This window comes from Sus scrofa, chromosome 7 (assembly GCF_000003025.6).
Source record: "Sus scrofa isolate TJ Tabasco breed Duroc chromosome 7, Sscrofa11.1, whole genome shotgun sequence".
Classification (NCBI taxonomy): domain Eukaryota; kingdom Metazoa; phylum Chordata; class Mammalia; order Artiodactyla; family Suidae; genus Sus; species Sus scrofa.
The window spans coordinates 92,354,110-92,377,174 of NC_010449.5; positions in this window are offsets into that span (position 1 = coordinate 92,354,110).

Genomic DNA, 23,065 nt, shown 5'->3' on the forward strand with positions numbered 1-23,065 from the left:
AAACTCAAATGCTGCAGTGGGGCTCGCAGGGACCCAACGGAGGGATGTTAGATGGGCTGCCAGGACCTGGAGAAGGCCCGTCTAAAGCATGGCAGCCACAGCTTGGGGTCCGCTGAATATTTAAGATAATTCAAAGTAAAATTCAAAGTAAAATCTCTGGCGTTTTTTTAAAAAATTGTAGTAGTTTAATCAAAATAACAACAACAAAAATAAACCACCACCCACTGCCATGAGGCATGCCTGTGGGCAATTTGTTGTTGTTTTAAGTAAAGCATTTCACTTTTTTAATTACATTTGAGACATCGAGAAGAACACTATTTATTTATTTATTGGCTTTTTATGGTCGCACCCTCGGCATATGGAGGTTTCCAGGCTAGGGGCTGAATCGGAGCTGCAGCTGCCAGTCTACACCACAGACACAGCAGTGAAGTTTCTGAGCTGCATCTGTGACCTACCCCACAGCTCAAGGCAACACCGAATCCTTAACCCACTGAGCGAGGCCAGGGATCGAACCTGTGTCCTCGTGGATACTAGTTGGATTCTTAACCCACTTGGCCACAACAAGAACTCCTAGAAGAACATTATTGAGCAGAAAGTTATACCTTGGATTAGACCAGATAAATGACCATATTTTGGTATAAGTTGCAGAGAATTCTTCCACTTCTAACGTTACAGGAAAAAAATATTTCTTAAGTTTCAGAAATAAAAATTGGATTTTGCAGCCTAATATAAAGTCAACATGTAATGTTTGATTATTAATACATCTCTTGTCTTGTTTATGTCATTTCAACTCGTGGACAGTTTTAGTTTGTGAATCATGCGTTTAAGTTATTTGCAAAATGGTGATTGAATGGATGGATGAATGAATGCTCACTGGCTGTTTACTCCTCTTGCTCTCAACTTAAAGTGATGCGTGAGAGGAAGGTTTGCAAAAGAGTCAAGCAGCAAGCTTTTACTGGGTGCCCACTGTCTCTCTGGAGTGGAGCTAAACATTGTGATGGATTCAGAACATCAGCAGACCTGGTCCCAGCCCTCGAGGGTTTACACTGGGCTTGGGGAAACACAGGGACGCAGGAAATGAGACCAACCCTTGGCAGTGCCGGCTTGTGTGGTGTAGAATGTTCAGGGGATGGGAAGAAACCAGGCATGCTTCCCAGAGGAGACAGTGTCTGCTCTGAGCTACACTTTGACACGTGGATGGAACACCTACTTATTCAGGCAAATGGTGAATTCTGAAACTAGAAGGCTTTTCACCCCACCCAGAATTCTACAGAATGAGGACTCAGGGTCACAGAAATGGGGGTGGGGAGAGGACCTGCCTATGAAGAAAAAGTGGCAGCCCTACTACTGCCACCAGACTCCCCACCCCCCCACCCACCCCCCTTAGCAGCAAATAGTGCATTGGGCCTTCAAAGAACAGTTGGTGACTGTGGGGGGTGCAGGGAGGGAATGAGCTGAGTGCAGGTCATAGAGGATGTGCTGCCATTTAGGAAGGGGTGATAGGCAGGCCGGGCTCTCTGCAACCTTAGGGAAAGAGGGGGACATTCCCATAAGGGCCTACAAGGTCTCTGGGCACCCATGGTTTCCCGCCAATGTCCACAGCTTTGAGAGAAGGAAAAGGGAACCAACTTTGGGTTGACCCCAGGCTCCACCCATCTTAGTCCCTGTATTCCTCACAACACGCTGCAGGGCAGGAGACAGACACAGGGATGGGACCAGCGTCTGTTCCCTGCTCACCTACAAAGGTTCCACACCCAAGACCTGAGGGAATGTCCTGAGGTCTCCCAGTCGGACGTGACCCAGAGGAGACTTAAGCCCAGGTCTGCCTGAGCCCAAAGCCCAGGCTCTTTGCACTCCCCCAGGGAAAGCTGCATTCCCCAAAGTTCTCAAATAGTTCCTGGGTGTGTTCCCTGGTCTGTGATCACAGCTGATGGATGGTCAGTGGGGAGGAAGTACGGTGCACAAACATTACTCATGAGGCTAGGTATTCAGATTCAGCAGAGATCCTTGGAAACAATATGGGCCTCCCTTTCACGTGGCGCCTCAGTGGCCTCTGCACCAGCCCATGACTGGGACACCTCGGGGAAGAGAGACTCATGACCTCATGCCCCGCTCTGACCGCCAGCAGTCTGAACCCCAATCTGCCTCTCTTTATGCTTCACCCCCTGGGCATGGGGTTTGCTTTCTGCACAACACGGACAAGTCACCTCGAAGGCCTCCCTCTGGTTTCACCCTCCCTTTTATTTGCCTCACCTTTTCTTTCACACATTCCCCATGCGATGGGGTTTTGGGTGCCCTCCCCTATCTGCATGCCTCTTCCCAAATGTAGCCCAAATTTCTTCATGCTTCTCCTTTAAAAGTGACACCCACTGTGGCCTTCCAGATGGGACGGACCAGGAAAGAGTCTAGCAGAATGACCTCCCTGTCCTCAACACCTTTCTTCAGTTAATGTCACGTGAAATCATACCAGTTTTCTTGGTAATCATGCAGGTTGACTCATGTCAAGTTTATCATCAACACAAACCCCCAAGTCTTTCACATCCCCCCATCCGAGATGTGTATAATTCCAATGTTTTGGCCCCAAGGTTCTGGATGGACTTTTAACTCTATTATATGGCATCAGGTTACATTCAGCCAGGATTCAACCAAACTGTTGGGATTTGGGAAGATTGCAATTCTGTCATCCAAGGTATAAGGTACTCCTGGCCTGGAGTAAGTCTGACCTTTTCTGGTGGAACTGTTGAAATGCTAGGAATCTAGGAGAGCTCTGGGACACTGATGGGACCATTTGTTCAGGGTGACATTCATCTATTGGTCAATGTTTTAGGATCAGTCACCCAGGACATCCCCAGCTGCTCCATTTATACTGTCTTCCAGCCCTCGTTGTCCTCAAGAGTGCCTCAAGGAGCCTGCTCTGCTCGATGCCATGAGCTCCCAACTTCAGAATCCCATGCACGCCCACCCAAAAGGGCAACTGATAGATCATCTTTTTCTTGGGGACTCCATGCTGAGTTGGGATGGCCAGCATTTTCTTTCCTAAGTCTTTAGAAGACATCCCTTTACCTGTAGAAGAAGAGATGATCCCTGAACTCCAGAGCAGGAGCTGCTCTCAGACAGCCAGACTGGTTAACGCATTGTGCTGGGCACGTCTATTTACTCCTCCAGAACTTCTTTCTGTCCTTCTCCCCCCAGGAGGCTGACTTTGAGGATGACTTCACTGGGCACCCTTGCCTTCTGGCTTCAGTTGGGCTCAGCCAATTGGAGGCACCAAGAGAGAGGAGGGTGGAGCAAGGGTGGGGTCTGTATTCCCCTGGTTTCTCTCTACCAGCCCTGTGTCTTTCTAATGTCCTCTACCCGAGGCCATAGCTCCTGTTGAGTGGCTCTCTCCTAAGGCACTTTCCCTCATGCCTCTCTCCCTCTGTCCACTCCAGCTTTCACTCCTGCTAGGCCTGGAGGACTTCACCAAGCCTTGCTAGTTTACTTTAACCCTCCTCATAATCTCTAAGTCCTCCCATTTCTACACTCTCCTGGCTTACCCCATTGGAATTTGCCATCTCTCTCCTGCCAGGATGGTGATGGATGCATTCAGGTTCTGAATCATGTTGCCTTAGAAAAACCATGCTCAGGTCTGTGGGGGGAGGTGTGGGTGTTGGTGAGAGCACATGGTGGTTAAGGGTACCGAATTTGTAGTCTAACTGACTGAGGTTGACTTCGACTTCCAGCATTTTTGACTTCTGTGGCTATTTAACTTCATTAGCTTCTGCTTTGTCTTCTGTAAAATGAGAGTAGTATCCCTCCTCCCAACCTTATCGCAAGGACGTTGGTGAGATCATATTTATAAAACATGGACTTTTGCATCAAATTATAATGCATCTCTTATTATTGAGAGTTGTCCCGGATTATGATTAAAAGGAAAATCCATCCACTGAGGGTGTTGCTTTGGCACGAGGATCAGCTAGCAATATGCTGCAAGGTTTTACTAGTTACAGCGACCGAGGTATTTGGACCTCAGTAATCTGCCCACACACTACAGGAGAAAGAAAACGTAAGTGTTATGGTCGTTGTTATTTTTGTAGCTGGAGAAGCTGTCAATTCTATTACTTATTTTCAAGAAAAATTTTAGCTAAGGATATTCTAAGAAGCTGTTTTTTACATTCTATCTGAACCCCTTTCCTAGCCCTTTTTGGCACAATATTAAAGTCCACAACCACAAGCACGATTCCTACATGTTTAGGCTACAGAAACATGGTGCCCTTTCACCTGCCCTTGCAGAGCTCCCCCCACCCCATCCTCCTCCAAATGATGTTCTTACCAAATAAGACTTAGAGGAGAGTCTCTTAACTCTGTCCAAAGCTAAACCCAAAAGAGGTCAAAGGTTCCCTGGTCAGTCACATTTCACCCAACTATTTTTAGCTGGCTTAGGACGAAACAAGTTTCCCCAAAGATCTGGGCCTTGTGAAAGTTGGACATTCTGCCAAGGTGGAGGATACAGCTCTACCCGTTGGATGAGAAAGAACAATTCCTCCCTTCATTGCCCCGGATATCTATTTGCTGCCAAGGAATCTTCCCACCTGCTCTGTCTTGCTTGCATTTGATCACATTGGGTTGGTCTGCTTATCTGCTGTTCCAACCCCAGCCTTTACTACTGAGCCGTTGCTATGGAACCGTCAATGTGTCGGTTCATCCTATGGATCGTCTCCCGCCATGTTATCTTCCAGCTCCTGTGCTAGAGCTTGGCAGGTCTGGATATCTATCTGAATGGAACGCATGACAAAATGTCATGGATTCTCAACCTGGACACACTTCTTTTCCCTGGTCTCTCTCTCCTGAGAGCCCCAAGGTCTGCCATGCTCCTCTGTCCTTTCAGCCCCTTCCTCCCACTACTCAACACGGATGCATCAAGGGCAACATCTTCCTGCCCGAGACATCTGCCCTTCCACATACTCCATGTGACTTCCACCCTCTGACCTCTGTTGCTGGAATCCCTTAGAGTTAGAAAACAGAGATGTTTCCATGACTTTTAAGGTTTGGATTGGCAAAGCAGCAAGGGGAAGGGAGTGAGGGACCGAGCTTCCTGACCCTCCAGAGTGCTGCTAAGAGCAATGCCATGGGAAGGTGACCTCCCACAGGCCTGGGAGCCACCCCAGTGGGTGACACCATTGAAGACTTGAGGTCAGCTCTTCTGTTCCCCACTCCTCAGGCAGGATACTGGGCAGATGGAAACTGAGTTTTAAGTTAAAGGATGTGGATAGAGCTCCATTCAGTGATTTATGGTCTAGGCCAAGGTTTTCAAAACTGTATAAAGACTATTCCTGGACGAGTTCCTTATTAGTCATATGTGTGAAATGGAACATCGCTTTGTCAAAATATACCCCCCCACTCCTCCCAGCTATGTCTATAATCAGGTTCTGGAAATAGAGCTGGGGTTGGGAAAGGGACTTAAGGGAAGAACGCTTACTAATAAAACTTGCATCACCCTGGCAGCAGCAATTGCACAGGCACTGATGGAAGAGATCCTGGAGAAATCAGAAAAGGGTAATCAACTTCATGTTGGCCTCACCCCAGGGTGCTTTTCCATAAATAAATAGGTTATGGATGTTTAAGCTTCCTCATTAGTCATTTTAACTATTCAGTATTCATCTACTCTTCTGGTACCCATGCCCCATTTTCTTCTTGGGAATCCATACTGCCTCTGCTCTTGTCCATGAGATTCCAGGGCATCTCAAGATAAAGCCATGAGCAGGCCTGAGCAATCAGTGCAGTCCGTTCTCCTGGCACAGTGATTGGTTTAGGAACTGGCATCTGACCAATCAGATTCAATAAGACACCTTGAGGTTTTTCCCAGTATTTTTTGGGAAGGAGACTCACTCATTTCCCTTGAACCTCAGATCTGAGAGATATAGGCCTAGAATTGCTCTTATTTTTTGTCATGTAAAACCAAGAGCAGAGTGAGAGATAGAAGTAATTAGTCTTGACAGCATATTATTTTAGCCCTGAATCTGATATGTCTGATGCTAGCCCAATTCTGTATCTTTAAGTTACAAGGACCACTGCATGTCCCTTTTGCTAAAAGGAAATCTAAATCTGTTTGAGACAGAGTTTCTGTCCTGGGCCAGTTGAAGATGTTTAAAGTACATATTGACCCACACACCTACAGTCAACTAATCTATGACAAAGGAGGCAAGAATATATAATGGACAAAGACAGCTGCTTCAATAGTGGTACTGGGAAAACTGGAGAGCTACATGTAAAGAATGAAACTAGAACACTTCCTAACACCATTCACAAAATTAAACTCAATGGATTAAAGACCTAAATATAAGACAGGATACTAGAAAACTCCTAGAGGAAAACACAGGCCGAACACTCTTGGCATAACCACAGCATATCTTCTCAGATCACCTCCTGGAGTAATGACCATAAAAACAAATAAACAAATGGACTTAATTAAACTTAACAGTTTTTGCACAGCAAAATGAACCCTTAACAGAATGGGAGAAAAGATTTGCAAACGAAGTAACTGACAAGGGATCATCTCCAAAATTTATAATCACCTTCTGCAGCTCATACCAAAAAAAATGACAATCCCATCAAAAAATGGGCAGATGATCTAAACAGACAATCTCCAAAAAGACATATAGATGGGCAAAAAACAATGAAAAGATGTTCACATCACTCATGATTAGAGAAATGCAAACCAAAACACTATGATGTACCACCTTACACCAGCCAGATGGCCATCATCAAAAAGTCTACAACAATAAAGGATGAGAGGGTGTGGAGAAAGGAACCCATTACACTGTTGGTGGGAATGTAAATTGGTACAACCACTGTGGAAGACAGTATGGAGATTCCTCAGAAAACTGAAATAGAACTACCATTTGATCCAGCAATCCACTCTGGGCATCTATCCAGAAAAACCATGACTCGAAAGATAATGCACCCAGTGTTCCTTGCAGCATATACAATAGCAAGACATGAAACCTAAATGTCCATTGACAGAGGAGTGGATAAAAGATGTACATTACACAATGGATATTACTCAGCCATTGAAGGAAGAATAACGGCATTTGCAGCACATGGATGGACTTGAATTACCATGCTTAGAGAAGTCAGTCAGACAGTGAGATACCAACATATATGCTATCACTAATGTGAATCTAAAAAGGACACAGGAGTTCCGTCGTGGCGCAGTGGTTAACGAATCCGACTAGGAACCATGAGGTTGCGGGTTCGGTCCCTGCCCTTGCTCAGTGGGTTAACGATCCGGCGTTGCCGTGAGCTGTGGTGTAGGTTGCAGACGCGGCTCGGATCACACGTTGCTGTGGCTCTGGCGTAGGCCGGTGGCTACAGCTCCGATTCAACCCTACCTGGTCCATAGCTGGGGAGCCCAAGATAGCGGAAGAGGAGAGGGGGGGCAAAAAGGGGATAGTACAATAAAAAAAAAAAAAAAAAAAAAAAAAAAAAAAGGAACCAAAAGTATGGCACACCTGCTTGTGCAAGGAAGCTTATATCTTTGGAAGCTTATGACTAAGGAAAAAGCAGACGGTCCCCCACCCCTCTGAATGAAATAAAACGACTGTTTCTGTTGAGTTTAGTCTTTGTTACACCCATCGGTGTATTTAATCCATGTAAATCCACTACTTACATGATCCCCCATTTGAACCATCATAATTTGTTTCCTTATTTACTTTTTCCCTTTGATTAATAAATGTCTATTAATCATGAATGATTCTAATTTAATCTGCCCCTCCCTAGTTGTAGTAGTCAGTTTCTTTGGAAAAAAGAACCATAGAGGCATAGATAATAGATAGATATAACATAGACATAGACATAGACATGAAAAGAGAGGTTAAGAGAAAGAGATTTTTTATAGGCTGGCACCTCTGAATTCTGTAGGGCAGCAGCAGCCTGGATTCAGGTAAGGGTTGATGCTGTAGTCCTAAGTTTGGACATCAGGCAGAACTTCTATGTTGCAACTTGGAGGCAGAATTCCTTCTTCAGGAAACTCAGGCTTTGCTCTTAAGTCTTCAACTGATTGGATGAGGTCGCCCGCATTATGGAGGGCCATCTGCTTTACTTAAAATCAACTGATTGTAAATGTCAGATTATCTTTAAAATACCTTACAGAGACATCTGGACCAGAAAACAGGCACCGTAGCCTAGCCGAGTTGGCACGTAAAATTAACCGTCATACACGTTTGAGCAATATTCCACTGCTCATCCACATGTTAATGAGGTTCAACTCTGCATTATAAGCCAATACCAGGAGGATACTACAACTAACATCTTTTGGTCAAACTGTAGTTCCAGCTTAGAGGAAATTCCATAATGACACTCAATTCAGTCTAGACTGAATGCTTTACCTATTCTGTTGCTATTAAACTGTGCAAATTAGCTCTTATTTATTAAATTTCCCTTGGTTTACTTTTCACTGTTTGAGAATTCCCCTCCTAACGACAATCCCAGAAAAGCACTTGAGCCCTGCCCCAAGGGCCCCCAGTGGCCAAGGATGTAGCCACTGTGTCCTAGTTGAAGGCAACTTAACCTTGGGCCGGTGGGGTGAGGCACCTCCAGCAGGAGAAAGCATTTACCCCTTGAGTCCTGCCTGTCAGAGAGCCTCCTGTGGAGCAGACATGGCAGAAAACATTTCACCTGGCCTAGGTCTCCTAGGGAAACTGACCTGTGGTCCCCATAAACACAAGTTACTACCAGTCCCTGTGCTGTCAACTGAAGGGTGTCACCCTACCTTCTGAAGGTCTGGGATGCATCTACTTACACTAATAACCCAGGTGCTTATTTTTATTCTCTCCAGTTACCTGCTATAGATTCCATCTTGGCATCCAGCCCAGGGTTATGCTCCAGGATGTTTCCTTGAAGCAGCCACATTCCTACAGGCTTCTATGTCAGGAGGGAATGGTGGCAGGCAATCAGCAGACCCTGTTGGTCCACACTACTACTCTGCCTACAGCCTCATGGAAGGTTTTTCTGAGGATATTCTTTAGGCTTTGGTGCTATAGCTGATGCTACCCAGTCAAAATCTCTGATGATGCCTGCTCACCCAAATCCTACACTGCCCAGGCTCCTGGCAATTTGGTCGAAGCCATATAACTGGATTTTGGCTAAAGAGACATGAACACAAGTAATATCAGCTACTTACAGGGCTGGCCATTGCAAGCATCTCAGCAACCCTCCTGTCTTCCCTGACTACAGCAATCTTGATGTGTTACAAGTTTCAGGTGGTGCAACAAGTGAGATGTGGGGGTGTATTTGTTACTGCAGCACAGCCTTCCCATGCTGACTAATGCAGAGCATTAAAAAACAGTGTTCCTCTGATCATGGCCCTCCTCAGTGAGCCATCTCACAGATGGGTGCTGTTCCTCCCAGGCCTGCAGTGATCAGTGACATCTCTCCCAACCTCTGATACAACAACCTGGGGCATCTTTTGGGCTGGCAGTGCCCTGTCAGGAGCTACAGCCTTGTGTCTACAGTTGCCCAGGATCTACTCTGTGCCCACATCCCTAAGGAAGGTCTCAGATGGGTAAAGTAATTGAACCACAGTGGGCTTCCCTGAAAAGGCTTTCACAGCTTAGAGCTCAGGTATAAGGAAAGAAAGAGAGGACTTCAGGCCCTAAACAGAGTGGCCCTTCCATTTTAGTTGAAGATCTCCTTGCGGGCATCCCAAAACAAAGCCTTATCTATTGAGGATTTCTGCAATTCCAAGTTCCTTCATTACTTAAAGCCTACCGGGCCTGCCACACCGTGTGACCCATGAACGTGGGTGGGACAGCTTGGTATTTTCATACTGTTGGAAACAGTGGCTTGTTGATCTCAGAGTCCCAGATTAAGCTGATTTCGCTATTTTTAATCTCTCTGGAAATAAGCCAAGAAGAGAGGCCTAATTGCAAACAGACTGAACTTTACATAGGAAATATGTAGGTCCCCCGAGGCATCTAGAAAGTGTCTGAAACCCTACCGAGGCTCCTCTCCTCCTCCACTCCACGGCTTCCCTCTCCAGAGCACGTAGGCCCTGCACCCAGAGAGGCCTGGGGGGCAGGAGAGATTGGAGTCAGAAGTTCAGCTCTGGCCTTGAACTGGCCAAACCAGCCCAGCCAGCCCTTTGGGCCTGGCGACAGGGCTTTGCATGAGAAACAGGAAGATATTTTGCCCACAGCTTGAACCACGGCTTTGGGAAGGCTCTTTGTTCTCTCACTCTCATGATTTTGGGCTTTCTGGTCCTTCTCTACTCGGGCTTGTCAAATTCCAGGCACAGAGAGGATGTTAATGCCATCATCAAGCCTGCAGCGCGCGCACACACACACACCCATAGCAATCCCATTTGCCGCGTAGCCCTGGGATTTGTGGCCAAGAGTGGCCCACCGTTCACATGGTCCCAGCCTTCCCCACAAATTCCAGTGTTAAAATCCCAGCCAGAACCCTGGGCCTTGCTGGCAGCTGTGTCACTGAGTCGCTGTGGGAGGCAGGACAAGGCCCTGTAGCCTGCTGTGCCTCAGTTTCCCTGCCTGTCACTTTGGACAACCATGACCGCAGCTAATTCTGAATTGTCTGCCTGCTGGTGGGACCAAGCACAGAAGGGAGCTGGCGTTTATGGCACGGAAGTCCCAGAATGAGTCAAAGAAGAGAGAGACCAAAATAGATCGGGAGCCGAGGGCCCAGAAAGGCAGCCAGAGAAGATTAGACACGCTGCAGAGCGAACCAGCCTGATGCAGCCTGTGTGTTATTTTCACTACCACGAGCCAGGCCAATCCTTGCCCACGATGGGAAGTTCGGGGCCGGAGCCTTCGGTGGAGCCTGCTGCTGCAGAGGGCGCCCAGGAGCTGGCGCTCTTCCAAAGGACATCAGCATGGGGCTCCAGGGTTTGGCGAAATGGCTGGACAGATGGACCATCTTTGAGTAAGGAAGTCATGGTTACAAGGCAGGGAGGAGCAGCAAGTGTTCTCCCACCACCATCTCCTGCTGGACCTCTGCCGGCAGCAAGGCTTTGTTGGTGGGGCCTTTCTGCTGGAAAGCCCTTCTCCCCTTTCTTTTGCTCTTGGTCTCACGACCCATGTAGACGGCAGTAGGCCAGGTGCACAGACATCGAGGGGACATCATGGCTGGGGATGGCTGAGGACTGGGGGTTCCCGGGATGGGAACTCTGATGGCAGGTCTCGGGCATTTTCCATGTCTGTGCTCCCCCACATCCTGACCCCTCACATCCTCTGTCTCTTTACAGGGGCCACCGGGCCCTCCTCGCCCGCTCCTTTTCATCTTCCATTTCACGTGGGGGGCAGTGCTGGAAGTCGCCTTCCACCCCCCTCTTCCCCTGGAGTCCTTCAGGCAAGGTTGCCAGCAACGTTGTCCAAGGCCAGCTCTTCCACCTTTATAGATAGGGGCTCACAAATATCTCATTTCAGCCTCAAAGGCCCCCTTTCCCCCTCTCGCTGTCTGCTCTCAACCAGCCATCCATCTCCTGCTCATCCCTGCCGGAAACACTCCCAGCCAAGGCAAGCGAGGCCAAGCCAAGCATCTGTCTGTGGGCTCAGAGACCCTCCAAGGATGAGAGTCTTGTCTGTGGCTACCAGATTGTACCCTGATGCCAGCCAGGTCCTGGCGTCTGCCACTGGCCCTCCCAAGATGGTAGCCCATGGAGACACAGCCCAAACCCTTGATCCAGTCTCTTCCCATCCTGCTCTGTTGGCAAAATGAAACTCCCCGCCGAAGAAAAGCCAGCCTGGACTGCCTGTGAAGCACCTTTGATAAGCAGGCAAACCACTTGTCCTCAGTTGGCCAGTGCTCAGGGGATTCCTAGGGGGCCAGCATGAAGTCCAGGGTCCATGTCAGATTTGGGGACAAGCCATTCATTGCTGACAACCTGTCTTTATCTGGAAATCAGTACACCAGAGCTTACAGTGAAAACGAAGTTTTTAAAGCCCTTCTTGATCTACATAACCTCATCCCGCCCCTTCCCTGGTCTCCCCTGCATCCCTTCCCTCACATGTCCACCTTGCCCAGACCTGCAAACCCACCCTACATCTGCTCGTTCCTGCTTTCTGTCCTTGCTCCTCCATTCCCTTGTTCACAGCGTCTATCTAGATTTTGCCCATCTTCTAAGGCCCAACTCCAACCCTGCCCTCTCCTAAACCCCCACCTTTGGCCAAAGCTCCAGGAAGCCTGGAGCCCACAGCCCTCTCCTTCTGCACTCATGGCCCTCTACAGGTTACTCCTTTGTTGATGACAATCACACCCATGGCCACGCCAGCCTGAAGGCGCCCGATCTTGTCTGATGACCATCCCATATGTTCAGATGTATTGGTCTTTATCTCTGGGCCTGGGTGGCCCAAATCTTCTTCCAGAATTCTTGTCCTAAGGACATCTCCCCAGTGCTCTGAACATTGTGACAGCTTAGACAACACTTATGGATTTGATTGGTTATCCAAAAAGGAATTAAAGGAATCAGAAAGATGCATAACCTAGAAGAAGGATAGAATGTTCTGGGAAACTGTGAGTGTGGGCCCAGGTGGCCCTGCTTAGGGACAGGGTTGTCATGGGTTTTCCTTTCTTGGCTGATCTCGGATAGTCCTCGAGTCCCACAGAGGCCCGTGGAAAGGGGTGGTTTGGTGAACTGCTCTGCAACCAAAAGAGACACAATGCAAGGACAGAGCTAAACAATGTGAGAGCATCACGGCTCCAGGTGATGAGAACAGTATTTACAGACTCGGTGACATGTTTGAAGCAGTGAGTCCCAGAGGCTCATATTTTAAGCTGGACATCCTGAGACCCTGACGGTCTGTTTTTATTCTCCTCCCCATCCTTCCCTCCTGTAGGCCCTGGAACTTTCCATGCAATTTAAACAAGAGTATGAAACCTCCATTGTTTCTCAATCCTTACTAGTGCTAGGGAAGAATTTAAAAACTGCTTTGTGGAAGGGTGACTGGTGATGCGTGGAAACCATTCTGAGGTCTCACGATGACATTTGCCATTACACCAAAACTTCCAACAAAGAATTTCAAAATTCTAGACAGAGCGGAAGGCCCATCTGCCCCCCCCCCCAGACAACTCCAAGGACCGCAGGGCTGGGAGTAGGAACAGTATAGGTCCTTGTTTGCAGACAGACCCACCAGAGCCTAGAAGATCTGCAGAGTCTAGTGCCCTTAAGAATCTTCTCTCTCCCAAGTCCATTTTTATATTGGATAAAATTTCCTGAGGAAAATCCATAAACACGGGGTGGGAGCCTAAAACTACTATGTATATGGCCCAGAATACAAATGGAGAAATCAGTGTTTTCCCTCAGAGCAATCTAGAAAGTCCTAGCCAAAGAACAAATTACAAACAGCTACACAAGCATCAGGGAAGTCCCGCAGATCACAGGGGATGGAAAAAAACCATGAGATCATCACACTCATCTCCTCGGGGGCCTGGACAGCCAGGATGCAGCCTCGCAGTCTCCCTTCTGAGTGTGTGTTCACCTCGCTCTCCATTCGGACTCATCTTCCATACCTGCCCCACCCCCACCCCCAGACAGACAGCGCCTACAAAACAGAGCTCCACGTGCATGGAAATTAAGTCCAGAACCTTCTCTACTGTGTGGTTTTCTGTTGTCTGTCAACAACGGGATGTTCACCCCCATGTTGACCGGGACGATAGACCAGCCGGATCTGGCCACCCCGAGTCAGCCAATCCTACGGGGACCTCAGGGTCTAAGCCTGACCTATGGAAGCGATCCAACAGTTTGTACCTGGCTCAGATCAAGAAAAGCAGAAACATGCAACATGATAAATAGATAACACTACTGTAGCTTATATATGAAAGCTGTTAAGAGAATAAATTCTACAAGCTCTCAGAGTTCCCATCGTGGCTCAGTGGTTAACGAATCCGACTAGGAACCATGAGGTTGCGGGTTCAATCCCTGGCCTTGCTCAGTGGGTTAAGGATCTGGTGTTGCCATGAGCTGTGGTGTAGGTCGAAGACACGGCTTGGATCCCATGTTGTTGTTGCTCTGGTGTAGGCTGGCGGCTACAGATCCAATTCGACCCCTAGCCTGGGAACCTCCATATGCCGTGGGAGCGGCCCAAGAAATGGCAAACATACAAAAAAAAAAAAAAATTCTACGAGTTCTCATCATAAGAAAAAAATCTTTTTCTGTTTCTCTCTTTTTTTTATATATAGGAGATGATGGATGTTCATTAAACGTGTGGTGTGATTGCTATAATAGTTTCAGAGTGTAAGTCAAATCATGTTCTATGCCTTGAACGATATAGTGCTATAATGTCAATTATATCTCAATAAGACTGGAAGAAAAAAAGCTAGTTTTGATATATGTCCTCTAAATTTAGGTTAGTGAAAGGGTAAAAATGGATCTACTGGTGGTGATGATGGAGAGCTAAGCCTCTAAGTTCTGCTTTCTTCCCTTTTAAATGAAAATAAATACAATTCCCAACATAAGTAAACAAAAACCACACCAAGAAACAAACAAATGTATTTTTTGCAGGGGTGGGAGAAAAAGAAAAGCAAATACACTGTGCCAGGGAAACAAACAAAAATGATGATCTGGGAGGTCCCGTGGTGGGTGCAGCAGAAACAAATCCGACTAGGAACCATGAGGTTGTAGGTTCAATCCCTGGACTCGCTCAGTGGGTTAAGGATCTGGTGTTGCCGTGAGCTGTGGTGTGAGTCGCAGACGCGCCTTGGATCTAGCGTTGCTGTGGCTCTGGTGTAGGCTGGCAGCAACAGCTCCAATTAGACCCCTAGCCTGGGAACCTCCATATGCCGTGGGTGAGGGCCTCAAAAGACAACAACAACAACGAAAAAGATGATCTGAAAATAACTTGAAATTTTTTGTTTTCACCAAAGTGAAACACACACATACACAGTTTTTCCCCTCCTAATTGCAGAAATAATAAATGTCCAATACAAAAAACTTGGAAAATGCAGAAAAAAACACAACTGGAAAACTATTGAGAGTATTTTACTATATAGCCTTTCAATATTTTTTTATGAATACTCACCTATATACTAAGGCATAGTATATAATATATTGTATATAGTATATATTAAATTATGCTATATCATTATATAAATGAAGAGGGATAGAGAATTTTTACATATAAAATATTTTTTCATATATATTCTTATATATTTATGTACAATTTCACTTACAATGTTAAAAAAATCCTCAATTTTGTCTTTTTATTTTTATTCTAGGGTAACATAAATTAATTGCACAAAATCAGAAGTAGGCTTGAGCCAAAAGAAAGAGGTGAAAATTACGTCTATTACTCTCATTCAGGAAAGACCACTTTTGTCTGCTATGTGCCCTTTCCATTTATTTTATTTATGTGTTTGTTTGTCTGTTTTGCCACACTCGTGGCACATGGAAGTTCCTGGGCCAGGGGTTGAATCCAAGCTGCAGTTGCGACCTATGCCACAGCTGCAGCAACACCACATCCTTAACCCACTGTGCCTGGCCGTGGATCCAACCCGTACCTCAGCTGCAACCTGAGCTGTGGTAGTCAGATCCTTAACCCGCTGTGCCACAGTGGGAGCTCCACTTCCCATTTATTTTAAATATACATTCTTAAGTATGAAATGATATGTCAAGTTATACAGAAGTAGCATCATGATATGTGTTGTTTTTCATAAGCATGCTGGGGCAATACCAATGAATAGTTTAAACCATTGCATTTTCCTTTCCCTGTGAGTCAGCTCGTGCTATGGCTTCTTGTGGAGGGGACACCGTCTGTGACAATGGGCCACTGCCTGGCCTCCAGGGTCCACACTGACTCTCAAGAAATCTTAAAGTCCTCCTTTTCCACAACAAAAGCAGAGCCAGGAAGTCTGATTGTGGGACTTACTATAAGCTACAGTGCAGAAGAAAAGTTCCCACAGTGGGAGGGGACAGCAGCAAGCTCTTCCAGGTCAGGAGGCGAAGCGGAGGGGAGAGAGGGAAAGGTGCGGCCATGAGACAAGCCAGGCCTGTCTGGTCCCCCTTCCTTGAGACCATATCTTGAGGACTGGGGTGTTTTCAACATCTAGAGGGAGTTGGGGAGGGACCTAAACACACGTGGTTGGCCCTTGCTTTTCTGAGATATTGTTTGAGGAGGTTGCAAGTCTCTTGGGTTCACCTGGCACAGACCCAGCACAGTGCCATGGGATGGGGTAGAAGCGACAGCAGAAAGTGGCGAGGCCTTGGTGCATCGGCATGAAATAGTGCTCCTGGTCTCACAGCTCACTTGGGTGTCTCGGGGATTCCAGATTCCCTCGTGGGCCCAGCCTGGCAGCAGAACCACTAAGCAAAGGGCCTGGCCTTTGGGAACGAGAGGCCATGGTTATTCTCAACCTTCCACTCTAAGTCAAGAAAAGAAGTATGTGGTGAATACACTAACTTACGAATTGCAGTTCAACTCAAGGGCCATTTATTGGCCTCTTACCGTACACAAGGAAGGTGAAGACAAGGCTTCCCTCTCAATGAACACAATATCTGGAGAGTTTAATTCATTCCATTGTGGTACCCATGTAACCTAAAAGTCAGATTAAGGCAGTTGCTAGGGGAACCCTGATATGGGACCAGTTCCACAGATGCTCTGAAAGGCTAGTCCAGGCCTTGTTACTCCATCCTGCACCTGTGCCCTTTGTCTTCTCCCCACCCCCAACCCTTCTCTGCGCCCAGCTTCATCCCCTTTTCAATCCTCCATCCCAGCCTGCTTTATGCAACTTCTCTTCCACCCCTGCTTCCCTGAGTTTTAGAGTGTTCATGGTAGTAGCAGACCTAGGGCAGATAGAACCAGGCTGTGAGAAAGTCAGGAAAACTGGACTAGAATAATAACTGGAGTAGACCATGGATAATAGTACTGATTATTGTATTCATCACTTATACCTTGTGTCACTATGTGGCACTGACTGAAGCGCTTTCATATGCATTTGGAACTCACGCATTTCTTTTTTTTTTTTTTTTTTTCTTTTCAGGGTCGCACCCGCGGCATATGGGTCAACCCAGGCTAGGGGTCAAATCAGAACTACAGCTGCCGGCCTACACCCGAGCCACAGCAATGGGGATCCAAACTGCATCTTCGACCTACACCACAGCTCACGTTAACGCTGGATCCTTAACCCACTGACTCGAGGCCAGGGATCGAACCCTGGTCCTCATGGTTGTTAGTCTGGTTTGTTAACCCCTGAGCCACGAAGGGAACTCCTGAACGCATACGTTTCTACCAACTCATACAATAACACTTAAGTCAAGTGTATAAGCTCATCTATCTATGTGATCACCTCTGGTGAGAGAAGTGTGACAGTGAGTCCTCCTTTAGAGATAAAAATCATAGGCACAGACAGGTTCGAGTGACTTGCCCAGGGTCACAAGCTAGTAAGTGAAAGGAAGCACCCCATCCTGGCAGGCTGGCTCTAGATCCTCACAGTAGGGGACAATCGGAGACACCAAGGTCCCTGAGCTAGAACAAGGGACATGGCTGCATGTAGTTTGGAAGGCAGGCGGTCCCCAAAAGGTCTCAGAGAAGCTAAAGTTATCCATAACAGCTTTTGGAAGCTCTCCCAGGAAGAAGGGGGGATGAGGGTGTCTGTGGCTCCCTCTTGGCTGCTCTGGAAACAGACCTGGGGGGCTTAGGGCTGTGTGGTGCATAGCTACAGAGGCAGCTGCAGAACGATGGCGTATGCATCTGTGACCCACACTATCAGGGGCAGAGCCAGTGTCCAGGGTGGTGTACTCGTCCACACCAGCACTGTCATTTCTGGGGCGTGGAGCACATGGCCAGCCCCCTGCTGGAGGATGCGGCAAGGGAAAGTGCCCCTTGTCTCATGCCAGTGGCTTTTGAGCAAAGAGCCCAGAATACTTTGCAGCATCCTCTCCTGTCCGTCACGCCTGAGCTGCACTGGTTGGCTGACTAATGGCTCCATCCAGCATCCAGGGACTGTGTCTCCACTTGCAGGTGGCCAGCAGAAGGTCAGAATCCAGCAGGGGAGCCCGGCTCTTCCAGCAGGGCCACACCAGCCCAGTGAGCTTGCTATGGCCCCAGGGTTCAGGACAGACAGGCTGTGAAACTGACCTCACCCTTTCCTGCTTTATCTCATTCAGTCCTGGCAGTGACCTGGTGGAGAGGCCAGGCATGCCTCTCCCAGTGTCACAGATGAGGAAACTGAGACTCCAGGTCAAAGCTAGAAAATGACATTTTGGGAACCTCAAATGGATTGGCCTAGCCCCTGTATCATACTGTCTTCATACGTATCTTCTCACGTATGACGCATCTTCCTGAACACTCACAGCATTTAAAGCAGAACAGGGACCTTTTGTCCTAAATCAGTCTGGTGCTGGGAGCCGATTTAGGGAAAGACTATTCGCCCAGTGACAGATGCGTCAGGCCTGCCTGGACCCTGGATTGGGCACCCTCTGCTGCCCTGCTTCCGCTGTCCAGTCCTCTTCACAATGGACTTGACCCTTTCCCACATCCAGCCTCGAGGTCTTATCTCCTGTCCCTTCACCATGCCCTTGCCTTCCACACCCCCTGCCTTCAAAGCCCCTAAGGACCCACTTCCCATAATGACAAAAATGAGGCTGCCTCTCCCTCTGCCCTATTGCTCCCCCTGTTGTCCTCCCTAACAGCTCGATTTTTTGGTTGGCATTGGTTTATTTATTTATTTATGTATGTATTTATTTGCTTTTGGCCCCGCCCACGGCATGCAGAAGTTCTGGGGCCTGGGATTGAAATCCGCACAGTGCTGCAGAGGCAACACCAGATCCCTAACCTGCCAGCGCTACCACGAGACACCCTCTCTACTATTTTAAACCCTGTTGTCCTCAGCTCCAGGCATCTCCCTGGATCACTGTGTTCTTCATTCTTGAGCGTGGCTTCAGCCTTGGTATCCTGCCGCTTCCACACTTTCCTATGTGTTGAGGTGCATTTGTGGTTAGTTTGCCCAAGAAAAGAAGTTGTGTTACTGAAGTCATTCCACCAGTCTCTGGGGCCAGCCACAGCTACAACGGTGACAGCCCCAAAGCCTCAGCCAGGTCAGTGTCATTGCTCCCAAACTCCTTCGCATGGCCCCACACCAGGCTGGTCAGGTGTCATGTATGTCTTCAGAAGCCAAAGTCCTTGGTATGGTTGGCTTTTCTCAGCTTCCCCCCGTGCTCTCCCACCATGCCAGAATCCTCTTCTTCCCTACTGTGTCACCTCCACTACATGCTCAGTTCTGGCTCCCTTTCCCCAGGCCAGGCTCTATGCTAAGCACTCACTGTGCTTTATGTCATTAAATCTTGCCACAGCCTATACGTATATTTTATCCATTTTACAAATAAATGAGACTCAGAGACAATGACTTACCCAAAGTTATGTAGCCAGTAAGTGGCAGGGGCTGGACTTGAACAGCCGTGTTCTTAACCACGGAGATCCATCACTCCATTGAGTCCCCGTGAGCCAGTCAGGGGACCATTCTTAGGGTCACCTGTTTCCATGGAGCTCTGCCTCCCACCTTTGACAGCAGCCTCTCCACCATGGTTTATACCCGTGAGGCCTGAGCCGAATCTGAGCCCAATGACCTTGATCAAAGCATGGATTGTTCTTTGAAATAAAAAAACTGAGGAGTGGGGTGATGATCAAGATAATTTAACTCTTTTCTTTGAGGAACTAATTACTGAGAGGCTTCTGCGTTCCCTGGCACTGTTCTAGATCCCAAGTGAAATTAGCAATAAGCTCCTGCCCTGGTGGAGCTTACCATCTTGTAAATGACAGCATAGCACAGGAGCCTAGAGTGGGAAGTGCCAAGAAGAAAGAAATCTGGGAGTTCCCATTGTGGCTCAGTGGTTAACGAACCCGACTAGCATCCATGAGGATGCAGGTTCGATCCCTGGCCTCGCTCAGTAGGTTGGGGATCCGGCGTTGCTATGAGCTGTGGTGTAGGCCGGCAGCTGTAGCTCCAATTAGACCCCTGGCCTGGGAACCTCCATATGCCGCCAGTGCAGCCCTAAAAAGACCCAAAAAAAAAAAAAAGGCAAAGAAAAAAACAAAAAAACAAAAAGAAAGAAATCTGGAAAGGAGGAGCCAGAGTCCTGGTGGGTACAGGGGCCGCCTCCCCACTTAGGGAGGTGAGGAATGGCCTGAGACGTCTGCTTCCTATGGGGTGGGTGCTGTAGGGGACAGAGGGATAAGAGGCAGGGTCTCCTCATTTCTGCCAGTGGTGCCATGGTGGCTGAGGTCTAGAAAGGCACAGACCGCGTGGAGGGCCAGCTCCTATCACACAGACCAGCCTTGCCAATCATGGTAGCAGATATGGATTCTCTCCCATAACCAGTGAGTGAAGCAGTCTTTTATGACATCGGAATCCTAGGCTAGCTCTCTTCTGGCCCTCTCCTGCCTGACCCAGCCCCAGCTCCTAAAATTGGTTTGGCCTAAAGCCATGCAGACCACTTTTACCTAAATCTAAGAAAAATGTAAATAAATAAATAAATGTAACTAGAGAAGTAATTGTGTTAGCCAAGAGTCCAATGCCAGGGTTCCCTGGTGCATCACCTGGTTAAGGACCTGGCATTGTCAGTGCTGTGGCTCAGGTCATTGCTATGGCATGGGGTTGATCCCTGGCTTGGGAACTTCTGTGTGTCATGAGTGTAGCCCAAAAAAGTCCTATACTGCATTTCAGAATCACATGTAAATCATTGTAAATATCCTGGGGTGAGGGAGAAGAAGCTGTCTCCAAAGTACGGAGTCTTTCACTTCCTATTATCTCTTTTAAACAAACCCCTGCTGCAGACTTGTGAACATCCTCATTTTGTAAGGTAAAAGCAAAAAACAAGACTGAGAAAGGTAAACTGACTTTACTGAAGTTCCATAAATGACATGGTTGGGTTTTTAACCCAGGTATGTCCATTCGACCCCAAAGTCTGTGCTATTTCTTTCTCCATCAAGCACCAGCTTAGCCATTTATGTAGAAAGAGGAACCCTAGGCCAACAACTTTACCACCCACGGCCTCAGTTTCCCATCTGTCAAATGGGTCTGATGCTGGTAGCTAACTTACCTATCTACTTCACTGTTCCGTGCCAGTGGTCACATGAGTTCATGCAGAAGAAAGGCCTTTTGAACTTGAAGGCACTGTGAATAATATGGTCTGAACCCTCATCTTGAATTTAGAAGTGATTATGGCTTTTCTACTCCCTAACCTTGGGGAGGTGCAGGGGCACAATTTCCACTGAGCCTCTCTAGTATATTTCCCACATGCCTGTTCTGATTGGCTGGTCTCCGCTGCTGGCTCTAAACCACCTCATCTGTATTTTCCTCTTCCCAGCAGTTAACATCACCACTTCCACCCTGTCCCCCAGACATGCCCCTCACTGCTGAGTTGTAAGTTTTCTACAAGGATCTCGCTTCTGGGACCCCAAAGCTGCGATCCATACGCACCTCTGTCTAGTAGTGGGATGGTCAGTGTTTAACAATCGCCTTCCCCCAGGTAGAACGGACATGAATGGTGGTTGTTGCTAATTGCATTTACAATAAGAAGTCAAGAGTAAAAACCAACAAAGATGGATTTCAGAACTTCGCCCATTTGTCAATGTCAGAAGTGACCTCTTTGCTGAATTAGATAATCGTTTTGGAATGCTGGAGGAATAGGACCTCGATTTGCTGTGTCATTCACAATGTCATTGCTACAGATACGGAACACGTTCAGGTTTCATCTGCCTTATTAGCATTTTTCTATCACTTTCTTATGTCTAGACAATCACCAAAGCCATAAATCAAGGCCCAATTTGTAGAGCGTGCCAGTTTCCATGGGGCAAGTCATCTCACCATGGCTGATTCCCAGCTACCTAATGTGATGCTGCTGAATGTGAAGCTGGGGAGAGAAGCACAGAAACACAGCCACTGTGTAGTACTCCCACCGTATTGATGTAATAGCAAATAACTCAAAAGAACAGATAATAGAAAGAGTAGTAAAGGATATGATCATTAGGATAGGATCTGTTTTTAGTATTGATTACCTGTGCTTTTAGTATCATTTCATTCAGAGTTTAAATAATTCAATTTGCCATAATGGCTGTATTGAACAAGCAGCTTGCAAAATTCCTAAAAATGTACCATCAGGAGTTCCCGTCGTGGCGCAGTGGTTAACGAATCCGACTAGGAACCATGAGGTTGCGGGTTCGATCCCTGGCCTTGCTTAGTGGGTTAAGGATCCGGTGTTGCCATGAGCTGTGGTGTAAGCCACAGAGGCGGCTCGGATTTCAAGTTGCTGTGGCTCTGGCGTAGGCCAGCGGCTCCAGCTCCGATTGGACCTCTCGCCTGGGAACCTCCATATGCTACAGGCGCGGCCCTAGAAAAGACACAAAAAAGACAAAAAAAAAAAAAATGTACCATCAGCCAAGGCAAGCCAGCTCTAGCACACCACTGTCCATTTCCTCGTCCTAATTAGCACCTACGGGCCTCACGCCGTCTGATGGCCACACCCTCTGTTAAACGGTCCACAGGAATCAAGAGAATATTCGTCGATGCTCAGCTTCTCCAAATAAGCAATGTCGACGGCTTCAGTCCAGCCGAGTGACTTAATGATCTGTTTCCTTCAATAAACTGTGATTTCTGAACTTAATTCAGATACCTGAGCATCGCTGTAAGCTGAGAGTGAGGCCCAAAGGCCTTCATGATGTAATATACTAGGTTTAAACTTGGCGAGCGGATGACATTGTGAGAAATGGATTTTCTTAGGCCGATGTTAGGAGTCTGGGGTGTTTTTTTAAGAGTTAAGCCAAGGCAAAAAATAACCCTTGCAACACATCACTTCACAGCTGGTCAGCCTGGGAGAAGCTATTCTGGGACCTCCAAGTTATGGTGCCTCCTTAAACTCCAGGCAAAGTGGAATCAGGATGTGGGGTTTCTATTCTTGTCTGTGTCGAGGACTTGCTATGAAATCTCTGGCCAGCGAGTTCCCTGGCTGGTGCCTCAGTTTACCCTCTAGTGAAATCAGGTCAACTGCCTGAGCCAAGGACATGAGACTTGAGCTTGGGGGGCGAGATGGGGGGTGAAAAAGATAAGTTGCTAGGGCTTACTGGAGGATCTGGAGGATCCATTT